Genomic DNA, 23,500 nt, shown 5'->3' on the forward strand with positions numbered 1-23,500 from the left:
CCTGTGAGAGTTGAATGCACTCTCCTTCTCAAATTACACTCAGTTAACTGTCAGAGAGGCTTTCCTCTTCCTACCAGCAGCTGGTCACAGACACACACACACACTATTTTCCTATTTTTTCTATTCTGCTCATTCATCACAAAGAATTGTCATTCATTTGTTCACGCATACCCTTCGTTTTACCTAAAACGACCCATAGTTGTTCCTACTAATTTAATCCACTTCCTCAACATAAACCGGAATTATACTTATGGGATTTTTTACGATATGACGAGACTATTACCTAATCGGGCCAGCCTGTCTTCATACCCTATTCACCCACCTAATACTGATCTCTATTCTATATTAGAGCAATATCGTGGTGTGACCTACCGATTTACAGACCCCCGTTTAGCTAGACGGAGCGTTTTTATCCGCAGGATTTCCTTTGCAGTTGAACGCCGCATAATCAGGCTAGTGTTCTTCCGCGTCCTATAAATGTTCAGTCCCCTTCTTTAGGAGCGGTAGCCGTGAATATCCCACCCAAGCAGACCCCTTTCTAATTTTCTTTTTTAAAGGGCGGTATCGTGGCTTTCTAACTACTTATTTATGCAGTTCTCTATTCTTTTTAGAGCCGTATTCATAAGTAACCTGTCCAAGCTTTCCTTCTACAAATTTTATCGAAGAGGTTTTACAGTATTTTCTACCTACTCTATCTGTTTTGACCGTATGGGCTGTCCCACATTATGGCCAGGCATCTCAGCCAGATGGCGCAAACAACCTCACCAGTCAGGCCACACATTTGAACGGTCTGATCAGAACGAGTGCATGCCCCCTCCGCTAAATACCCGACACAAGCAAAGTTCACACCGCCTCACTTAGTCTCTACACATGCGCATACATTTATATTAAATACAATTCCCAAAATCACACATACATGCAAATTCATTGAATTCAAAAGTTCTTTAGTATTTACTGGGTTTTTAGGAAATTTAAAAGAGAGACCTACTTGACGCCCTTCCCGCTGAGACAGGATCTCTGAAGCAATCCATACAAACATTTCAACTACGTAAGAACAAGCTTACCTTTTTATAGTTGTGTGGCCACATTGTTTGCAAAATTGTCCAAAGAAACTATCACCAGCCCGGAACGTCACTCTGTAGTCCCTGTCTCTCCTGGCAAAGCTCGCCAAATATGTCATGGATAATCGGTTCAAAATATAACACTTACAAGAACTTCTGAATTCAATATAGGCTTTTAATATAAAATATCACAAGCCGGGATGGTCCGCGGATCACACCCCTTCTCAGAGCACCGGCTCTGTCTTTATACACACACAGCACATGAGTTCATCACATACGTTAATTAAATTACTTCTCCTAGGTCATCTGCCACTATTATCCTTCATTTCAGGCTTCCTGGTTGTTTACGCCCAATAACGCCTGTATCCGCTCTTGATTAGTTTATAATGGTGGCAGGACCCTCTCGTGTCCTAAAACTAATATATATCTATCTTACCCTAAGCACTTATGGCCTTTACTCTAAGCACTTATGGCCTTTCCTCTCTATTTAATATTCATAATGGTGTCCTGCTCTTTCCATAAATGCACTTTAAAGCACGTATGGCTTCGGCCATTTTACTATCTGTTTGATCTTTGGTTTCCTGTTTTTACCAGCCTGTATCCATTCACTCATGTCTGCCTTCTCCTCCTATATTCTAATGTACACCTGTCTATTGCTTAATAGTGTGATATCTGCCTCTATATGTAACAATAACTCCTACATCCCTCACAGAGAACTCTCACAATTAAGGCTTGGCTGGAAAACAGACAGTCCCTCACAGAGAACTCTCACAATTAAGGCTTGGCTGAAAAACAAACAGTCCCTGTGGTGGCATATTTCTGCTTTACCAAATGAGGAGAGTTACAAACTTCACACACCAGTCAGAGTTATACTTCAACTACATCTTTAATAATAAGAGCTTTGCAATAGCCTTTGACTTTCAATGATGCGCTATCTCTAATGAACCATTGAAAGTGTCAACAGAAAAGTACAAAGATCTTTTACAGCCAAGATACACCCCTCTCAACTTACATAACGAACCACAGATCTTAGGAACAGTTCACAAAGAAAGATTTTTACTTGAGAGAGGATTATCCCATAGCCAGATAGCATTAGCTATAAACTATCGTTCAGTTTGGTCCCTAAGACGAGGTTCTAATCTCGTTCCTGGTACTTCATAGTACAGAACCATTACCTGATGTTATCTGGAATGCTCTTTAGGTTTTATCACCCAAAGACATCATAAATCTCCTCTGCCAGTGCTATCTCATAGAGGCCCATCCTCAGTGGAACACAGACACAGTAGGTAACAGAACACTCTATTCTGTCGAATAAGACAACCATTATAATGCAATACAAGCATTATAACATAATCTTGCAATTTTCCACGACATCTCTCACAGAGAACTCTCACAATTAAGGCTTGGCTGGAAAACAGACAGTCTCTCACAGAGAACTCTCACAATTAAGGCTTGGCTGGAAAACAGACCTTCACAGAGATTTTTTATAAAAGGTCTCTTACCTTCTTTAAACTAAATAATAATTAAGGAGGTATTAAACGAGGCACAAATAGTATATAAACGGAAAGAAAGTTAAAAATAAACTGAAATTATACTATGAGGTTAAAATACATATTATACTATGAGGTTAAAATAAATCTAGGCTGTCTAGAATAAAAGTGACAAAAATACACAAGAAACACCATAACAGAAGTCTAGAACACATATTTAAGATATCACGAGCAGTGTAACGAATTAAAAGGAAACAGCAAGCGACCAGCCGCTCTGTACCAACAGACTGCAGTCTAAAAATAGCCTGAAGGACAGAAAGAGGTGTAAAAGATACTGAGAGCAGGATAGGAGAGGCTTGGTTCACTAAAACCGTGAATCAGGAATTAAACAGTAAAATAGGCTAAAAGACAATATAGCAAGCGGATAAATAAAGATATAAGAAAGTGTAGCCATATAAATAGCTAAATTAGTGTCACGATCGTGTTGACATGAACGAGAGGACCAAGGCGCAACATGATTTGGATACATCTTCTTTTTAATAACGACGAAGATGAACACGACACACTATTACAACACTAACGAAAAACAACAAACGATCGTGAAAACTTCAAACGTAAGTGCACACACAAACTACTTACGTTGAACTATACATATACACAAACAATGACCCACAAACAGCTAAAGCCTATGGCAGCCTTAAATATGGCTCCCAATTAGAGACAACCGAAATCAGCTGTCTCTAATTGAGAACCCATTCCGGCCACCATAGACTTTCCTAGAACTACACCCAACATAGACACAGCTAGACACATACACTCAACACCAAACCATAAACTACACCAAACACCCCCTCTACCATATAATACCCCAAAATACACACATACCCCATGTCACACCCTGACCTAACTAAAATAATAAATAAAACAAATAATACTAAGGCCAGGGCGTGACATAACCCCCCCCTTAAGGCGCGAACTCCGGACGCACCAACACATAGTCTAGGGGAGGGTCTGGGTGGGCTTCCTTCCACGGCGGCGGCTCCGGCACTGGTCGTGGTCCCCACCCCACCATAGTCATAAGGGGCAGCACCGGGATAAAGGGCAGCACCGGGATAAGGGCCAGCACCGGGATAAGGACCAGCACCGGGATAAGGGGCAGCACCAGGATAAGGGGCAGCACCAGGATAAGGGGCAGCACCAGGATAAGGGGCAGCACCAGGATAAGGGGCAGCACCAGGATAAGGGGCAACACCAGGATAATGGGCAGATCCTGGCTGGACGGCTCATGGCTGGCTGACAGATCTGGCTGCTCATGGCTGGCTGACGGATCTGGCTGCTCATGGCTGGCTGACGGGCCTGGCTGCTCATGGCTGGCTGACGGGCCTGGCTGCTCATGGCTGGCTGACGGATCTGGCTGCTCATGGCTGGCTGACGGATCTGGCTGCTCATGGCTAGCTGACGGATCTGGCTGCTCATGGCTGGCTGACGGATCTGGCTGCTCATGGCTAGCTGACGGATCTGGCTGCTCATGGCTAGCTGACGGATCTGGCTGCTCAAGGCTAGCTGACGGATCTGGCTGCTCATGGCTAGCTGACGGATCTGGCTGCTCATGGCTAGCTGACTGATCTGGCTGCTCATGGCTGGCTGACTGATCTGGCAGATCCTGTCTAGTTGGCGGCTCTGGCAGATCCTGTCTGGTTGGCGGCTCTGGCAGATCCTGTCTGGTTGGCGGCTCTGGCAGATCCTGTCTGGTTGGCGGCTCTGGCAGATCCTGTCTGACGTACGGCTCTAGCGGCTCCTGTCTGGCTGGCGGCTCTAGCGGCTCCTGTCTGGCGGACGGCTCAGTAGGCTCATGGCAGACGGGCGGCTTTGCAGGCTCATGGCAGACGGGCGGCTTTGCAGGCTCATTGCAGACGGATGGCTCAGATGGCGCTGGGGAGACGGATGGCTCAGATGGCGCTGGGGAGACGGATGGCTCAGATGGCGCTGGGGAGACGGATGGCTCAGATGACGCTTGGCAGACGAGCAGTTCAGGCATCGCTGTGCAGACGGCAGACTCCTGCCGGCTGAGGCGCACTGTAGGCCTGGTGCGTGGTGCCGGGACTGGTGGCACCGGGCTAAAGGCACGCACTTTCAGGCTAGTGCGGGGAGAAGGAACAGGGCATACTGGACCCTGGGGACGCACATTAGGCCTAGTGCGTGGGGCCGGAACTGGTGGTACCGGACTGGGGACACGCATCTCAGGGCTAATGCAGGGAGCAGCAACAGGATGCACAGGACTCTGGAAACGCACAAGAGGCTTAGTGCGTGGTGCCGGAATTGGTGGTACCGGGCTGGAGACACGCACCATAGGACGAGTGCGTGGAGGAGGAACAGGGCTCTGGAGACACACTGGAAGCCTGTTACGTGGTGTAGGCACTGGTGGAACTGAACTGGGGCGGGGAGGTGGCGCCGGAAATACCGGACCGTGCAGGCGTATTGGCTCCCTTGAGCATTGAGCCTGACCAACCTTACCTGGTTGAATGCTCCCCGTTGCCCGACCAGTGCAGGGAGGTGGAATAACCCGCACCGGGCTATGTAGGCGAACCGGGGACACCATGCGTAAGGCTGGTGCCATGTAAACCGGCCCGAGGAGACGCACTGGTGGCCAGATATGTAGGGCCGGCTTCATGACATCCGGCTCAATACTTAATCTAGCCCTGCCAGTGCGGGGAGGTGGAATAACCCGCACCGGGCTATGCACACGTACAGGAGACACCGTGCGCTCTACTGCGTAACACGGTGTCTGCCCGTACTCTCGCTCTCCACGGTAATTACAGGGAGTAGGCGCAGGTTTCCTACCTGACTTCGCCACTCTCCCTTTAAGCCCCTTCCCAAGAAATTTTTGGGGTTTTCCCACAGGCTTCCTACCGCTTCGTCGTGCTGCCTCCATTCGCCGGTATCCCTCCTCGCACTGCGCCAGAGAATCCCAGGCGGGCTCCGGCACTCTCCCTGGGTTGATCGCCCACCTGTCGATCTCCTTCCACGTAGTGTAGCCCAGATCCTTTGTAGGTTCCTTTTCCTGCCTCCTAGCAAGCTCCTCATATCGCCGACTCTCTGCTTTCGCTGCCTCCAGCTCAGCTTTGGGGCGGTTATATCCTCCTGGTACCTCCCGGTCTAAAATTTCCTCCCATGTCCATGAATCCTTGCATTGCTCCTGTTGCCACTGGTCATGTTGCTTGGTCGTATATAGGTGGGTCATTCTGTCACGATCGTGTTGACATGAACGAGAGGACCAAGGCGCAACATGATTTGGATACATCTTCTTTTTAATAACGACGAAGATGAACACGACACACTATTACAACACTAACGAAAAACAACAAACGATCGTGAAAACTTCAAACGTAAGTGCACACACAAACTACTTACGTTGAACTATACATATACACAAACAATGACCCACAAACAGCTAAAGCCTATGGCAGCCTTAAATATGGCTCCCAATTAGAGACAACCGAAATCAGCTGTCTCTAATTGAGAACCCATTCCGGCCACCATAGACTTTCCTAGAACTACACCCAACATAGACACAGCTAGACACATACACTCAACACCAAACCATAAACTACACCAAACACCCCCTCTACCATATAATACCCCAAAATACACACATACCCCATGTCACACCCTGACCTAACTAAAATAATAAATAAAACAAATAATACTAAGGCCAGGGCGTGACAATTAGAAGGAAAAATGTATTAAATTGGATTTAATACACTGAATAAAGTTAAAGTGATAAAATAAGCAAACTAATAAAATGAATAGTAATGATATCTGTAAAGGGAAAAACACAGCGATATTTGAGGTACTGTACTAGAATAAGACATTAAGTCATCTGTAGTATTCAGAAATATAGTACAGACATTATAAAGTAGGCTTTGATAGGAGAAATTAAGTGATGTGTCTAATGAAGTATTATCTAGGAAAGTGGGTAGCTCTACGTTGGAAAATAGTAAATAAAAGATGTATAATACCATGGGAGTATTTAGGAAAAATAAATAAATAAATAGTGGCATGAAAACAAAAGGACTGTTTCTCCCTAGCATAGAGAGATGAGGGATTTAATAAAGCCATGGAGTCACTGAAAGAAGCGCACATTAATTCTACCGAATTCGGATTGAATATGAAAAAACTGGATAATGGAGGACGCCATTACCCGGTAAACAGGATAAATAAAATAAACAATTCAGGGAGGCAATTGGGAGTTGGAACAGTCGCATGGGACCATAATGTGAAGCTCGATTTGCAGGCGTTCTGATGTCAACATTCTATCATCAGAAAATACATTACGATGAAAGACAAATATGGTTCTGCTCGTCCTCGCAGACGTGCAGGTGGTTAGCAGAGCTATGGATAATATCTAAAAGCATAAATAGCTCCCTGTTTTGGATATGGGGATATCGGGTATGGGAAAAATTAGTGTATGGTGACACTAGAACCTAGTGCGGTAGCAGGAAATGCCGCTATACAAGAGTTTGCATCCTTGTCAAAAGAACAAACAACTAATCGTTTTGAGGTTAGTAAGAATGGAATTTTCACTTGGCGGTGTATAGTCTCTGATCGATCAATGAGTGGTTCATAGAGATTACAGTTTATATGTGATGAAAGAAGTATTAGATCATGTTTGACTTGACTTCTACTAGAGTACCGATGGGATTTTAATTGTTAGACATTCTATACCGTCATTCTCTGAAACTGTTAAGACGCTTATAGAATAAAAACTATGTATAAGTAACACTATTGGTTTGCTGATTAAAAGGTAACATTGTGAATATTAATGATATGTACACTTTCTTTTCCAGAAAAAAGGGGTTTAATCTTCTCTGGTCAAAATGTCATTGGCGACTGCGATGCTGAGGAAAGCAGTTAGTTAAAGTCAGCCGCTTTAAAAATAAAAATATCTGGATAAGGCTAAAAATGGAGTTCTGGATAAGTGAGTCCAGTCCCTTTGTGTTCTTGGCCTATGGTTCACTAGTAAGTACACCAAGTTACCAGGAATTAATATGCGTTAGTGGATTTATTTTGGAAGGGTTTTTTCCAATTCAGTTTCAAATTGGGTATGCAGAAGGATGGAAATGTTTTTGAAAAATGTATTTAAGTTGTTTCTAAAGAAAGGGGAGTGGAAACATTTTAATGGTGTCAAAATGTCCTGAATCCTAAGAATTTCCTGTGAAAGACTGATCACCTTCACTAGAAATTGTTGGAACAGGTGGATTTAATTATAAAATGATTAAGAAACACCAGTCTCTATTCAAAGTGTATAATTACTTTGAAAATCTATTATTTCCCTGGGAAAGTTATGAAGAGTTGTAATCTTAAATAGACTAAGTTATTCAAATAGGTTTATTTTTTAAAATTTAAAATGGGTTCATAGCTAAAATTATTAGTTCCCTGGGGTTATGGTCTTTGGGTAAATACACAAATGTGCTTTGTTCATTCTGCATATAAAAGTGAGGAAAGTTACTCCAAAGGGTTTATTGGAGTGTGGGTCTCTGCGAGGGTTATGTTGATAACTACATAATCTGTAACTCGTCTGAGAGATCATCAGTAGAATAAGGGAGTTATCATGGAAGATGACGTCAGAATGCTTTAATGCATGGGAGACATTATCACCACAACAAGTGTGTGTGGAGCTCAAACCCACCCTAACCGACTGAATAGTGAGGGACAACTGTGTCTGATGACCTGTGAACTGTATCTAAAAATAGACATGCTGGAATGATATGTGCTGGGAGGAGAAAGACTAAAAGGGATTGGGGTACTGACCTTTTATTACCAGGCCACTCATTAGAGAAAAACTGAGACAAAAGGGCTAATTGGAAAATAGATATTACTGGTAATAAAAGTTTAATATAAATGTTAATTATTAAAGGGATGATGTGTATTGAATAGATAAGGTCAAATTTGAGTTAAAGTAAACACTAAGGACTGTTATCCTGAATATTGGGTTGGAAAATGTATTTAAAAAAAGAAGTTATCATCCTTTGGATATAAAACTGTTTAAATTTACTTGGTCTAGGGAAGCTCTGGAAACTAATCATGAACCAGGGAGGTTGACAAAACGTACAGAATATTAGATTAAAGGTTTTTTGTTTCTTTTTGTTTTATAATGTCATTGGAATTGTAATGATAAATTGTAATATTATAAGTAATTGAATTAAAGGTATAGTCTGTTGTGCGATGACACCCAAGGATGAAGAAGAAAGAGACCAACAATAACATTGTCATAGAATGAAACAGATGGACGTTTTCCCCAGGTTTAATTACATTACAAATAGTGGTAATTTATTGCAAAGGTGCAGTTATTATATTTTATTTTTCTCTTTTTCATGTTTGGTCAATTTATTTGTTTTAAGGAACATATATTGTTCCTGAGGAGGGAATGATATAAATTGATTAAAATTGAATTGAGAATGTTTAAGTATGTATCAAACCATGGAAGGAAATTAGGAGTAATGACTCATGTGTTATGGGTTAGAAAAACTGGGACTACATTGGGGATATGAGGGGGCTCATAAATGAAGGTTATGGTAGTGAAGGGGAGTTATTTCTAGAAACTATGTATAAAATTAGAGGAGATAACTCACAGAAAAGGAAAGACAGCTGGCTGTGTAAAATATAGGGACAATTCTATAGTAAATAGAACAATTCACATACCTAGATTATGGTAAAAGTAATAAGTGGTGGCATTTTGAACACTAGAGCAAAAGTTTAAGAAACTTATGACTTAGTTTTGTTAGGATTGGATATTAATCCAACTGGAAGACGCTTGAATGATTACATGTTATTTTACAGCAGTTGCTGTAGGGACCATCATTTGACTATCATTATGAATATTTCTGTGGCAGGAGGCCAGGTATTTGAGGCAGAATGTTTACATAGGGCTGTTATTAAAAATTAAGATTTAGTGATCTTGCTATAAGAAGAAAGTCTGTTGTCAGGGGATAACCCATGTGTTAGTGTGTATGTCCTCAGGAAAAAACAGCCAGAAATGGAAGGGCTTGGACTGAATTCTGGAGACTGAGTGTACATCAAGATACACCAGGCTGGGAGTATACTTCTTACAGCACTGCAGTGGTAAAGATTTTCATGTCTCTCTTTGGTGGGTACATAAGTCTCACGAGAAGTGAGGTCCAGCTGAATAATGGGTGAGCTTGAAAACACCATGACAGAGGACGTGGAACCAGAGAGAGAGAGAGAGAGAGAGAGACTAGATTCCACTATAGACATACTGGGTTGAGTTTGGGGGCTACTTGTTTTATTTGTTAATGCAACCGCTGTGTTAGATTTTTTTAAATAACGTTAGTACGACATACAGCTTACGTTATAGCGAGACAGCGCCGAAAATAATGGCGGAATATTAGTCTAAACATTTTCGACAGAAATACGAATTAACATCATAAATTGTTTCTACTATTTGATGAGCTTCCATCAGAATCTTGTACAAGTTGTCCTTTGTCCAGAATAATCGTTGTTCGGTTGTAGAATGTCGTCTTCATCTGTGGAATTAGCTAACAAAGCTGGCCATGCGGCACGGAAGTGTCCAACTCACCACAACGCATAACAAAGAAAATACCGAAAATCGCAATATACTGATATAAACTGATATAATTCGGTTTAATATAACTAGTTGATGATGTTTTTAACACATATATCAAATAAAATCAGAGCCGGATATATCTAACGCCTATAACGAAAGTTTTTCAGAACGCAATCCAGGGTCCCCTTCGCGCCATGCAGAATGAAGGAAAGAATGGACGCGTTATTCCAACAGGTCTTGTTCGGCCTCAGATAGAGCTGTACACCCCATTCCAACTCTCACTGCCTACTGACATCTACTGGAAGGCGTATGCAGTGCATGTAGACCCATCGATTCCATGCAAATTGATAGGCTGACCCTGGAACAGAGCCCTCGATGTCAGATTTCTCACTTCCTGACAGGAAGTTTGCTGCAAAATGAGTTCTGTTTTACTCACAGATATAATTCAAACGGTTTTAGAAACTAGAGACTGTTTTCTATCCAATAGTAATAATAATATGCATATTGTACGAGCAAGAATTGAGTACGAGGCAGTCTAATTTGGGAACAATTTTTTACAAATTGGAAACAGCGCCCCCGTATTGACAAAAGGTTAATGCATCATGTGAAAAAGTATAGATGTTAGGGTAATTGTACTCTAAACAAACATGTTGAAGGCATTGATGTGAAAGCATATACAGTGCTGAATTACTTCAAGAAGAGATAATGTTGATTAAGGTTATACATTTACATTTACATTTAAGTCATTTAGCAGACGCTCTTATCCAGAGCGACTTACAAATTGGTGCATTCACCTAATGACATCCAGTGGAACAGCCACTTTACAATAGTGCATCTAAATCTTTTAAGGGGGGGGGGGGGGGGGGCAGAAGGATTGCTTTATCCTAGGTATTCCTTGAAGAGGTGGGGTTTCAGGTGTCTCCGGAAGGTGGTGATTGACTCCGCTGTCCTGGCGTCGTGAGGGAGTTTGTTCCACCAATGGGGTGCCAGAGCAGCGAACAGTTTTGACTGGGCTGAGCGGGAACTGTACTTCCTCAGTGGTAGGGAGGCGAGCAGGCCAGAGGTGGATGAACGCAGTGCCCTTGTTTGGGTGTAGGGCCTGATCAGAGCCTGAAGGTACTGAGGTGCCGTTCCCCTCACAGCTCCGTAGGCAAGCACCATGGTCTTGTAGCGGATGCGAGCTTCAACTGGAAGCCAGTGGAGAGAGCGGAGGAGCGGGGTGACGTGAGAGAACTTGGGAAGGTTGAACACCAGACGGGCTGCGGCGTTCTGGATGAGTTGTAGGGGTTTGATGGCACAGGCAGGGAGCCCAGCCAACAGCGAGTTGCAGTAATCCAGACGGGAGATGACAAGTGCCTGGATTAGGACCTGCGCCGCTTCCTGTGTGAGGCAGGGTCGTACTCTGCGGATGTTGTAGAGCATGAACCTACAGGAACGGGCCACCGCCTTGATGTTAGTTGAGAACGACAGGGTGTTGTCCAGGATCACGCCAAGGTTCTTAGCGCTCTGGGAGGAGGACACAATGGAGTTGTCAACCGTGATGGCGAGATCATGGAACGGGCAGTCCTTCCCCGGGAGGAAGAGCAGCTCCGTCTTGCCGAGGTTCAGCTTGAGGTGGTGATCCGTCATCCACACTGATATGTCTGCCAGACATGCAGAGATGCGATTCGCCACCTGGTCATCAGAAGGGGGAAAGGAGAAGATTAATTGTGTGTCGTCTGCATAGCAGTGATAGGAGAGACCATGTGAGGTTATGACAGAGCCAAGTGACTTGGTGTATAGCGAGAATAGGAGAGGGCCTAGAACAGAGCCCTGGGGGACACCAGTGGTGAGAGCGCGTGGTGAGGAGACAGATTCTCGCCACGCCACCTGGTAGGAGCGACCTGTCAGGTAGGACGCAATCCAAGCGTGGGCCGCGCCGGAGATGCCCAACTCGGAGAGGGTGGAGAGGAGGATCTGATGGTTCACAGTATCGAAGGCAGCCGATAGGTCTAGAAGGATGAGAGCAGAGGAGAGAGAGTTAGCTTTAGCAGTGCGGAGCGCCTCCGTGATACAGAGAAGAGCAGTCTCAGTTGAGTGACTAGTCTTGAAACCTGACTGATTTGGATCAAGAAGGTCATTCTGAGAGAGATAGCAGGAGAGCTGGCCAAGGACGGCACGTTCAAGAGTTTTGGAGAGAAAAGAAAGAAGGGATACTGGTCTGTAGTTGTTGACATCGGAGGGATCGAGTGTAGGTTTTTTCAGAAGGGGTGCAACTCTCGCTCTCTTGAAGACGGAAGGGACGTAGCCAGCGGTCAAGGATGAGTTGATGAGCGAGGTGAGGTAAGGGAGAAGGTCTCCGGAAATGGTCTGGAGAAGAGAGGAGGGGATAGGGTCAAGCGGGCAGGTTGTTGGGCGGCCGGCCGTCACAAGACGCGAGATTTCATCTGGAGAGAGAGGGGAGAAAGAGGTCAAAGCACAGGGTAGGGCAGTGTGAGCAGAACCAGCGGTGTCGTTTGACTTAGCAAACGAGGATCGGATGTCGTCGACCTTCTTTTCAAAATGGTTGACGAAGTCGTCTGCAGAGAGGGAGGAGGGTGGGGGAGGGGGAGGAGGATTCAGGAGGGAGGAGAAGGTGGCAAAGAGCTTCCTAGGGTTAGAGGCAGATGCTTGGAATTTAGAGTGGTAGAAAGTGGCTTTAGCAGCAGAGACAGAAGAGGAAAATGTAGAGAGGAGGGAGTGAAAGGATGCCAGGTCCGCAGGGAGGCGAGTTTTCCTCCATTTCCGCTCGGCTGCCCGGAGCCCTGTTCTGTGAGCTCGCAATGAGTCGTCGAGCCACGGAGCGGGAGGGGAGGACCGAGCCGGCCTGGAGGATAGGGGACATAGAGAGTCAAAGGATGCAGAAAGGGAGGAGAGGAGGGTTGAGGAGGCAGAATCAGGAGATAGGTTGGAGAAGGTTTGGGCAGAGGGAAGAGATGATAGGATGGAAGAGGAGAGAGTAGCGGGGGAGAGAGAGCGAAGGTTGGGACGGCGCGATACCATCCGAGTAGGGGCAGTGTGGGAAGTGTTGGATGAGAGCGAGAGGGAAAAGGATACAAGGTAGTGGTCGGAGACTTGGAGGGGAGTTGCAATGAGGTTAGTGGAAGAACAGCATCTAGTAAAGATGAGGTCAAGCGTATTGCCTGCCTTGTGAGTAGGGGGGGAAGGTGAGAGGGTGAGGTCAAAAGAGGAGAGGAGTGGAAAGAAGGAGGCAGAGAGGAATGAGTCAAAGGTAGACATGGGGAGGTTAAAGTCACCCAGAACTGTGAGAGGTGAGCCGTCCTCAGGAAAGGAGCTTATCAAGGCATCAAGCTCATTGATGAACTCTCCAAGGGAACCTGGAGGGCGATAAATGATAAGGATGTTAAGCTTGAAAGGGCTGGTAACTGTGACAGCATGGAATTCAAAGGAGGCGATAGACAGATGGGTAAGGGGAGAAAGAGAGAATGACCACTTGGGAGAGATGAGGATCCCGGTGCCACCACCCCGCTGACCAGAAGCTCTCGGGGTGTGCGAGAACACGTGGGCAGACGAAGAGAGAGCAGTAGGAGTAGCAGTGTTATCTGTGGTGAGCCATGTTTCCGTCAGTGCCAAGAAGTCGAGGGACTGGAGGGACGCATAGGCTGAGATGAGCTCTGCCTTGTTGGCCGCGGATCGGCAGTTCCAGAGGCTACCGGAGACCTGGAACTCCACGTGGGTCGTGCGGGCTGGGACCACCAGGTTAGGGTGGGCGCGGCCACGCGGTGTGAAGCGTTTGTATGGTCTGTGCAGAGAGGAGAGAACAGGGATAGACAGACACATAGTTGACAGGCTACAGAAGAGGCTACGCTAAAGCAAAGGAGATTAGAATGACAAGTGGGCTACACGTCTCGAATGTTCAGAAAGTTAAGCTTACGTTGCAAAAAAATAAATAAAATAAAAGATCTAATTGACTAAAATGATATAGTACTGCTGGCTGGTGAAGTAGCCTGGCTAGCAGTGGCTGCGTTGTTGAAAGTGAAGCTGGCTAGGTGACCTCGACAATTTCTCTAAATTTCTCTAAACTACACAATTATCATGGATACAAGGACAGCAAAGACAACTAGCTAACACTACGCTAATCAAGTCGTTCCGTTGTAATGTAAGTTTCTACAGTGCTGCTATTCGGTAGAAGTTGGCTAGCTAGCAGTGTTAGCTAGCAGTGTTGGCTAGGTAGGAGGACGGCAGCGCGGCAGGCGAAAATAGCTGGCTAGCTAACCGATAATTACTCAAAGCTACACAATTATCTTAGATACAAAGATAGCAAAGAAAACTATGTAGCTAGCTAACACTACACAAATCAAGTCGTTCCGTTGTAATGTAATCGTTTCTACAGTGCTGCTAATCGGTGGCTAGCTGGCTAGCTAGCAGGGTTGACTACGTTACGTTACGTTAGGACGAGAATACCTGGCTAGCGAACCTCAGCGAACCTCGATAACTACACAATTATCCTTGATACAAAGACGGCTACGTAGCCAGCTAAGTAGCTAGCTAAGATCAAACAAATCAAAGATAGCAAAGACAACTGTGTAGCCAGCCAACACTACACTAATCAAGTCGTTCCGTTGTAATGCACTCGTTTCTACAATGCTGCTATTCGGTGGCAAGCTGGCTAGCTAGCAGTGTTGGCTACGTTGCGTTACGTTAGGACGAAAATAGCTGGCTAGCGAACCTCAATAACTACACAATTATGTTTGATACAAAGACGGCTATGTAGCTAGCTAAGATCAAACAAATCAAACCGTTGTACTGTAATGAAAATGAAAATCAGACCGTTGTACTATAATGAAATGTAATGAAAAGTTATACTACTATTGGGTAGACGGTGGACGTTTGCTAGCTGGCTAGCTGCTGGGCAGATAGCAGTGTGGACTACGATAGACGACGAAATACGATAATTACGCAATTATCTTTGATACACAGACGGCTATGTAGCTAGCTAAGAAGAAATTGCTAAGGTTGGACAAATTAAACCGTTGTACTATAATGAAATGTAATGAAATGTAATGAAAAGTTATACTACCTGCAGAGCGAATGCAAATGCGACCGCTCGCTCCAAACCGGATGTCGTACGCACATGATTATCAGTTGAAATGGAGCAGATGGGAAACTAAGTAAAAAATGACATGATTTGGGAACACCTCTCAGAACCTGGGGCCGAAAGGGGAAGACTGGGTGGAAGCATGAGGAAGCTTTTTAGGGTTTTTATTTTTGTGGAGTCCAGCAGAAAAGTATCCTGGAGGCATAGAGTCAGGTGAAGAGAGAGTGGGAATTGTCATGGTCTCAGATTTCAGTTTTCATGAATATATTTATGCATAACACATAACATTGTCAATACTGTTATGTTTTGTCTGTTGTTTTCCAAGTCTTATGTTTAGGAAACCAGAAGGAGAGGGGTTCGCCAGCTTCAGCTGGAATGTCAGTTTGTTGTGTGATGAGTGATGGAAGTAAGAGGATGTATGGTGCAATCATAGAACAGAGGCCATAAGTCTCTAAGTATGAATGCCTCACAGAAAGAAGGCAGAAACCTGAACCAGGACGAGCGGTTCCGCGTCTGATGATCCAAGGGGACCAGAAGGACCTCTCCCAGTGATACCAGGAGATCTAGTCTATGTTCGAGTGTTCCGGAGGAAGTGGGATCAACCGAGTCCCAACAGAGAGAAGGACACAACCATATAGAGATGAGGACACAGCGGATGCTGATTCACCAGGAGGGAGCCCGGAGGGAGCAGGAGGGAGCCTGGAGGGAGCAGGAGGGAACCCGGAGGGAGCAGGAGGGAGCCCGGAGGGAGCAGGAGGGAACCCGGAGGGAGCAGGAGGGAGCCCGGAGGGAGCAGGAGGGAGCCCGGAGGGAGCAGGAGGGAACCCGGAGGGAGCAGGAGGGAGCCCGGAGGGAGCAGGAGGGAACCCGGAGGGAGCAGGAGGGAGCCCGGAGGGAGCAGGAGGGAGCCCGGAGGGAGCAGGAGGGAACCCGGAGGGAGGGGAGCAGGATGGAGCCCGGAGGGAGCAGGAGGGAACCCGGAGGGAGCAGGAGGGAACCCGGAGGGAACCCGGAGGGAGCAGGAGGGAACCCGGAGGGAGCCCGGAGGGAGCAGGAGGGAGCCCGGAGGGAGCAGGAGGGAGCAGGAGGGAGCAGGAGGGAACAGGAGGGAGCAGGAGGGAACCCGGAGGGAGCAGGAGCAGCGGAAACGATCGAGACCTCCTTGAAGGAAGCCCTACACAAAGGGACCCCGAAGTACCACCTACAGAATGAGAACATTTCTTCCCTAAAATTGACACCTTTCCAGATGGAAGCCCAGTCCGGCCTGAGGAGGGAGCCTCAGGGGAAGAAAGAGGAGGAAAAGTCCCGCAAGCTGAAGAAAATGGGGATTTCCCCACAATAGACTTTTCAACTCTTGAATGGTCTCCTTTACAGACAATTGAAGTTAGAACAACAAAAGAATAATGACATTGACATAACAGAAGTAACAGTGAATGCTAGTATAGAAACAACAGACTCATGCACAATCAAGATATATGGTGGAAACAGGAAGAGAAGAGAGGAACCAGTTGAACAATCCAAAAAGACTGATAAGGTGAGAATCTCTGTTTCACCTCAACTCATAACAGAAGCAGGAGAACTGAAGTCTATCTCAATAATAAGGATCAAACCCTTACCGGAGATTGCACTCTGTGGATGGACACATCACCAAACAAAGGGAGAAGTCGTTTGGGACCCGAAAGGATGTGACCTGACATTAATCAAAGAAAAAGACGAGTAGGTGCTCATCATGAACAAGATTGAACCAGTGGAAGGTGAAGACCTACCCCTGCACCTGAACAGGAAGAACCTGTGACAACAACAAGGGTGGCGGCTGCTGTGACGACCACAGTAGCTACCACTAAGATGACATCGACTGCCCTTACCAAGTAGACCACCGTACCCATAAAGCAACCTGAGACATCAGAGTCAGGAGAGTTTTTTACTGACATTTGGAACTTTCTGATAAACTCTACTGATCTACCTCAAGATAAGAACATTGTAAAAGCGACAGAACTAGATGTATCAGAATCAGAACCACTCAAGGACAGCACACGAGAAGAAGTAGTAAAGAACGAGTGGTACGAATGGACTAAGTATATGGCAAACAAACACAGAACGGACAATTGTATTTTGTGTAGAAAATCACCTTTGTCTGATCTTTTAATAGTCTCTGAAGCGGCATCATTTAAAAACTGTGTAAGTTGGAAAAATGATCATTGTACCAATAGAAAGTATTCTATTCCCTTGTGTGACATAGAATGTAGGATTGCTCTGGGTAAGCACTAGGGGTAAAAATATGTTGAATGAGACCATGCTAGGAGACAATGATTGTGCTGCCTATAACATTAGAACTGAATTAAATGGACCTCAATTAGACAGAGGTACTATGGTTAAAGGAAAATATGAATGTTTTTACAGACACCGCACCGAAGGAATTGACGTAGGAAACACCACTGTAGAATGTGATACTATTTGGGTGTTAGAGAATGTGGGAGTTCGTAAAAGTAATGATAAAGGGTTGATTATGAATAGAAAAGGGTTGTGTGTTCACATAACTCAGGTTGCGCCATCTCTTACTATGTTGAAAAATCAAGACAGAGGTATTGCTGATAGTTTCTGGATGTGTGGAAAAAACTAACTGTTGAATGTATTGCCTGATGGATGGATTGGTCTTTGTGCCTTAGTTAGAGCAATTAAATAGGATACTATTATTAAATCACCCCATGATGACTATGTTAAACCTAGAGTTAAAAGGGCTTATGAGAAGGATCCTGAGGTATACCTTGATGCAATTGGACAGCCTAGAGGTGTACCTCAGGGATTTCAAGGCCAGAGATGAGGTTAAATCAGGATTTGAATATATATTTTTGTGGATAACACCAAATAAGAACTTAGAGTGGATTAATTATATATGCTATAACCAGCAGGGATTCATTAACTATACTTAATTGGCTCTTAGCGGAGAAGGGTGGAGTTTGTGTCATGTTTGGGGATGACTGTTGCACCTTTATTCCCAATATTGCTATGGCCAAACTCAAAGGATTATGAGCAGAAGTAAAGGCTAATTCTGGTTTAGACTCTCATGTTTGGGATTGGTTGGACCTAGCATTAGGAAAGTGGGGAGCCATGTTTGCTAGGATGGCCATCATGTTGGCAGGAGGGTTGTTGGCTTTGGGTATTGTATTTTGTTGTGTTTTACCCCTGGTAAAGTCAATTGTGGTTCAGACAACAGTTAAACAGATGTCTGTAAGGAGAGATGACTCTCCTGTGGTGATTGATCCTGTACCGGGAAGCCCAGGCAATTATACCAATAAGTATGGAAAGCCTTGTAATGCGGTTGGAGGATCTCTTGACTGCCCTTTGGTAACCCTAACTGTCTCTATGAAGTGATTGGGGGGGGGGTGGTCATGCGTGTCACGATTTTCGTAAGGATGGTTTCCCTGTATATGTTCAATTACCCAGTTCAGATGAATGTTTACTCATACATGTCCACAAAAAGTGTCATTTGCGTCACAATTGCAAGTGGTGTACAAAAATTCATGAGGATGGTCATTATCATCACCTAGAACCTTTTTTCTGTCAAAGTGTCAAAGAGGAGATTGTCTTATATGTAAAGATGAGGACTGTGCTCTTATGTAAAGGGGTTTTAGCATATCTATTTTGCCTAATGCTTTGTGTTCTTTGTAACCTCAGGCAAGGCTTCATACTACATGCTCATTGCTTCATCAAAATATAATGGTTGATTATAAGTGTTTTTATTTTAACTAGATCTTTCATTCCTATTTTATGTTATTAATTGGAGATGTTTGGTCTAGTTGGGTTTTGTATTATGTTTCAATTGTATCTTTTCTTCCTGTCTGTGTTTATGTATTGGAGATGTTTGGTCCAAGTGATTTGTAAGCTTTATTTTGATAATGTTTTAGTCAATTGTTGGTATTGATATCTACTCTCTATATGTCATTTTAGTATAGTTTTTGAGGCTAATTACCCTCAAGGTACAAATCTGTCGTTCTGCCCCTGAACAGGCAGTTAACCCACTGTTCCTAGGCCGTCATTGAAAATAAGAATTTGTTCTTAACTGACTTGCCTAGTTAAATAAAAGGTAAAAAAAAAAAAAAAAAAAAAAAAAAGAGGAGGGATTATGTAGGAGTAATTGATACATATGTAGGTAGATATCACACTATTAAACAATAGACAGGTGTACACTAGAAAATAGGAGAAGAAGGCAGACGTGAGTGCATTTGCCATTCTGGTAAATACAGGAAACCAAAGATTAGCAGATGGCCAAAGTCATACGTGCTTTAAAGTGCATGTATGGAAAAAGCAGGACACCATTATGAAGATAAAATTGACAGGAATGGCCATAAGTGCTTAGGGTAAAGGCCATAAGTGCTTAGGGCAAGATAGACATATATTAATTTTAGGGGACAAGGGGGTCCTGCCCCCATTATAATCTAATCAAGAGCGGATACAGGCGTTATTGGGCGTAGACAAGCAGGAAGCCTGAAATGAAGTATAATGGTGGCAGATGACCATAGGAGAAGTAATTTAATTAATGTATGTAATGATCTCATGTGTGTGGATGTGTATAAAGAGCGAACCAGTGCTCTGGGAAGATGTGTGTTCCGCGGGACATTCCAGTTGGCTATACAATTGTAATAAAAGCATGTTTTGATTTCACAAGTTCTGATAAAGCGTTATATTTCTGAGATGATTTTCCACGACACAATGGGAATGTGTTTAAGGTTCAGAGGGTTAAAAACATTTAAATGATTTGTCCTGCTAAGATTTAGTTTATGAAATCATGGTCAAACAATGTCAATGTGTTTAAGGTTGACTTTAGGGAAAAACGCATAAATAACAGCTTGAAACTGTACAGCTGATCAATGCACCATCATACCCGGTCATTTAATGGATGAATTAGAAGTTCAATTCCTGACTGATCTCTACAGCTTCGATCCAAAAACAAATACCCAAGTCTCCCCATTTCTTTAAGACACTTATCTAGGAAAAGTCAAGACATGACATTCTCAATGGCAGATTTAGGGCCCATGAAAATGTATAATTCCCATGGAATAGACCTACAGGAGGTGAGTCAGTCCCATGGAATAGACCTACAGGAGGTGAGTCAGTCCCATGGAATAGACCTACAGGAGGTGAGTCAGTCCCATGGAATAGACCTACAGGAGGTGAGTCAGTCCCATGGAATAGACCTACAGGTGGTGAGTCACATTTTATTAGTTACAGCAGTTTCCATGGAAACATACAGAGGAGTTTATGCAAATCAACCCTCTGTTTTGACATCTGAAGGAGGAGTCTCTGAAATAACTTTTTAAAGCAGTCTGTCCTGACTCAGATCAATAGTCTCCAGTCTACCAACTGGTCTCTGTAATAACTATTTAAATCAGTCTGTCCTGACTCAGATCAACAGTCTCCAGTCTACCAACTGGTCTCTGTAACTTCACCTTTGTCTCTGTGGTGTACAGTCATCAGGTGATGATGTATTGAATCATCTCTCTACTCTTCTCCTGCTCTCTCTCCTTCCTCCTGCTCTCTCTCATGTAGTGGAGAAGTTCAGTGATTTTGAAGATTGTGAAGTTCTTCATGGAGGGGACAAATCCAAATCTATTATTTTGGTTAGTGGGACAGTCCAGGATCAGAACCGCTACAAGCGGATTTGCCAGTTCAACATCTGGAGCACTTGATATTCACCACAATAGGTCGAGAGGAGAATAGGTCGAGAAGAGAATAGGCGGAGAAGAGAATAGGCGGAGAAGAGAATAGGCGGAGAAGAGAATAGGTGGAGAAGAGAATAGGCGGAGAAGAGAATAGGCGGAGAAGAGAATAGGCGGAGAAGAGAATAGGCGGAGAAGAGAATAGGCGGAGAAGAGAATAGGCGGAGAAGAGAATAGGTGGAGAAGAGAATAGGCGGAGAAGAAAATAGGCGGAGAAGAGAATAGGCGGAGAAGAGAATAGGCGGAGAAGAGAATAGGCGGAGAAGAGAATAGGCAGAGAAGAGAATAGGCGGAGAAGAGAATAGGCGGAGAAGAGAATAGGTGGAGAAGAGAATAGGTGGAGAAGAGAATAGGTGGAGAAGAGAATAGGTGGAGAAGAGAATAGGTCGAGAGGAGAATAGGTGGAGAAGAGAATAGGTGGAGAAGAGAATAGGTCGAGAGGAGAATAGGTGGAGAAGAGAATAGGTGGAGAAGAGAATAGGCGGAGAAGAGAATAGGTGGAGAAGAGAATAGGTGGAGAAGAGAATAGGTGGAGAAGAGAGAGGGAGGGGGTAGAGGGGGTAGAGAGTGTAGAGAGGGTAGAGGGGGTAGAGGGAGGGGGGGGGGGTAGAGGGGGTAGAGAGGGTAGAGGGGGTAGAGGGAGGGGGGGTAGAGGGGGTAGAGAGGGTAGAGGGGGTAGAGGGGGTAGAGGGGGGGGTAGAGGGGGTAGAGGGGGGGGTAGAGAGGGTAGAGGGGGTAGAGATGGTAGAGAGGGTAGAGGGGGTAGAGGGAGGGGGGGGTAGAGGGGGTAGAGGGGGTAGAGAGGGTAGAGGCAGGGGGGGGGGGGTAGAGGGGGTAGAGGGGGTAGAGAGGGTAGAGGGAGGGGGGGTAGAGGGGGTAGAGGGGTAGAGGGGGTAGAGGGGTAGAGGGAGGGGGGTAGAGGGGGTAGAGAGGGTAGAGGGAGGGGGGGGTAGAGGGGGTAGAGGGGTAGAGGGAGGGGGGGTAGAGGGGGTAGAGAGGGTAGAGGGAGGGGGGGGTAGAGGGGGTAGAGGGGTAGAGGGAGGGGGGGTAGAGGGGGTAGAGAGGGTAGAGGGAGGGGGGGTAGAGGGGGTAGAGGGGGTAGAGGGAGGGGGGGGTAGAGGGGATAGAGGGGGTAGAGGGGGTAGAGGGAGGGGGGGTAGAGGGGGTAGAGGGAGGGGGGGTAGGGGGGGTAGAGGGGGTAGAGGGAGGGGGGGTAGAGGGGGTAGAGGGAGGGGGGGTAGAGGGGGTAGAGGGGGTAGAGGGAGGGGGGGTAGAGGGGGTAGAGGGGGTAGAGGGAGGGGGGGTAGAGGGGGTAGAGGAGAGGCAGGGCGCCGCATCCAACTGGCAATTTAATTCAAAGTTAATTTTATTAAATTGACTAAATGTATTGATACATAAATCAATAAAATCATTGACAATAGGTTAACACACCAGCAAGCATTGTTTGGCCACAGATGATCATTCGCTTATTTATAAAACATAAGACGTGGAATGTTTTAAATCACAGCCTACAGTTAGAAGGTCCTCAGTTTGTGCAGCAAATACATAACATAGATGATTGTTGAGTAGCGACTGTCAGTAGAAACCAGCTGAGACAGACCCAGAAATGTCACAATATTTCACGATACAATCACGGGTAAACACAGTTTGGAAAGCAACTGGCTGTTGGTGTAAAGAGACTGAAGATGAATATTGTTTTGTTACAAATGCATTGTTTGTGTGTGTGTGTATGTGTGTAAAGACTGAGCAACATAGAGTGACATGCTATAAAAGCTGTGGTCAATCTGGAGAGGGGAGGGGTGCATATCTCTAGGCCAACCAGGGAGGGTAGAACACTGGACAAAACCATAAAAGGAACTGTTTGAGTGTAGCATCTGGGGAGCGGAACAAGACAGATCTAATCTACCCAAAGACCAGATGCGGACACCTGAGAGCACCAAGAGACTGGGACCAGTCTGAGTGCCAGCGATAGGCTGAGCAAAGTTTAAACCACGCTCAGCCTCTACTGTGATAGGCCAACGGACGGGTTGGAACTATGGCTGTCATAGTATAAGAACTGTTGTTTGCGCACATTCCAGAGTTCTCTGTTCTACCCTGTTACAGTGAACCCGTATATACGAAAATTGCATTTACCATTTATCGCATGAGTTTAATTAAAATACTTAAAGTATATTCGGTGACTCTGAATCACATTTTGTCCTGATACCAGATTTGAATTGACGCAAATCTCTCACAAGCCTATAGGTCTATACTACCCTGTGTCAGCAGTAGACTATAGGTCTATACTACCCTGTGTCAGCAGTAGACTATAGGTCTATATTACCCTGTGTCAGCAGTAGCCTATAGGTCTATACTACCCTGTGTCAGCAGTAGTCTATAGGTCTATACTACCCTGTATCAGCAGTAGTCTATAGGTCTATACTACCCTGTATCAGCAGTAGTCTATAGGTCTATACTACCCTGTGTCAGCAGTAGTCTATAGGTCTATACTACCCTGTGTCAGCAGTAGTCTATAGGTCTATACTACCCTGTGTCAGCAGTAGCCTATAGGTCTATACTACCCTGTATCA

Source organism: Salvelinus alpinus, chromosome 31, assembly GCF_045679555.1.
Source record: "Salvelinus alpinus chromosome 31, SLU_Salpinus.1, whole genome shotgun sequence".
NCBI lineage: Eukaryota > Metazoa > Chordata > Actinopteri > Salmoniformes > Salmonidae > Salvelinus > Salvelinus alpinus.